This window comes from Moschus berezovskii, chromosome X (genome assembly GCF_049115385.1).
Source record: "Moschus berezovskii isolate FMDL1 chromosome X, NW_MosBer_1.0, whole genome shotgun sequence".
NCBI classification, from domain to species: Eukaryota; Metazoa; Chordata; class Mammalia; order Artiodactyla; family Moschidae; genus Moschus; species Moschus berezovskii.
Window position 1 is genome coordinate 39,558,914 of NC_142488.1, and position 1,402 is coordinate 39,560,315.

A 1,402-nucleotide genomic window follows, 5' to 3' on the forward strand; every position below is an offset into this window, starting at 1 on the left:
CACCGGCTCTAGGGTGTGAAAACTTCAGTATTTGGGGCATGTGGGCTTCAGGAGTTGCGACTCCCAGGCTCTAGAGCACAGGCTCAATAGTTGAGGCACACGGGCTTAGTTGCCCCATAGCATGTGGGATCTACCTGGATCAGGGAGCGAACCCATGTCTCCTGCATTGACACGCGGATTCTTTACCACTGAGCTACCAGGGAAGCCCCACCATGTTTGAATTGATAATACTCTGTTGTGTGTACCTATTTGTACCTATAACAATTGTTGTAAGCCAGGATATTTATGGCAGACACAACATTTGACTAGTTTTTCTCCCAGGGAGACTACTTTAGATGTTGACTAAAGCATTATTTTCCCATTTTGCCTGAGCCATGACATTGTCAGAAGTTCTACTAGGAGTATCATAGCTTTTGACATCATAGTACTATATTTTTAATCTCAGACCCAGTAAAGATAAAGAAGATATTTACCAGGGCGAGGGGTTTCTGAAAAGCTGCAGAGTAAGTACATGATAGAAACACAAAGATTACTAGGCCAACCTACCACAGCCATGTGAAGTCACTTACCTGTTCTCTTGAACAGGTATTTGAGGTCTTCCACTGGCTCGCAAGAGTAAGTCCTCTCTGGTTCCTGTTAGGACTTAGAAGATACAGGTTTTATTCTAGACAGATGTACCCAATTAATAACTCTCTGTAACTTGTCAGCAGTTGGGGCACTTAGTAACATTTGATATGGTCCCTTCCATTTTGGTTGTAGCTGGTACTCAGGTGACTTTTCCCTTAAGTTTTTAGTAGGATAGAGTCCCCTGACTGGACTGAGACCTTGACCTTCTCTCTTGTGGGGGTGGGCAGCACTTTGTTTCTGTATTCTTGGATGGTCTTTTGAACCTGGTTCAAGTTAACATAACTGGGGAAACCAGTTTATGGATTCCCTCATGGAATAAGAGATCTGAAGTTAAAAAGGTGTTTCCCATAGATCATTTCAAATGGGCTACATTTTAAAATTCCCTATAGGGCCATTCTAGTCCATAGAAAGGCTACAGGCAGGAGGGAGACCCAGGTTTCTGAAGTCTCTTAGCACAGTTTAGCGAGTGTTGTTTTTAGATTTGCTTTTTCTACCTTGCCTGATGACTGGGGCCTCCAGGAAGAGTAGAAGCAGTGGTTAATACCTGGAGATGCAGAAACCTTGTGTTGTGGGTCACCTTGGTGGTGAAGGAAGGTCCTTTATTACTCTATAGGCTTTTGGGCAACTTGAGTCTCCAAATTATCTCTTAAAGTAGAAATCTGGTGACACCTTGTAGTTCTGATTTTGATTTCTCTAATAACTAGTAATGTTGAGCATCCTTTCATGTGTCTTTTGGCCATCTGTATATCTTCTTTGGAGAAGTATCTATTTAGAT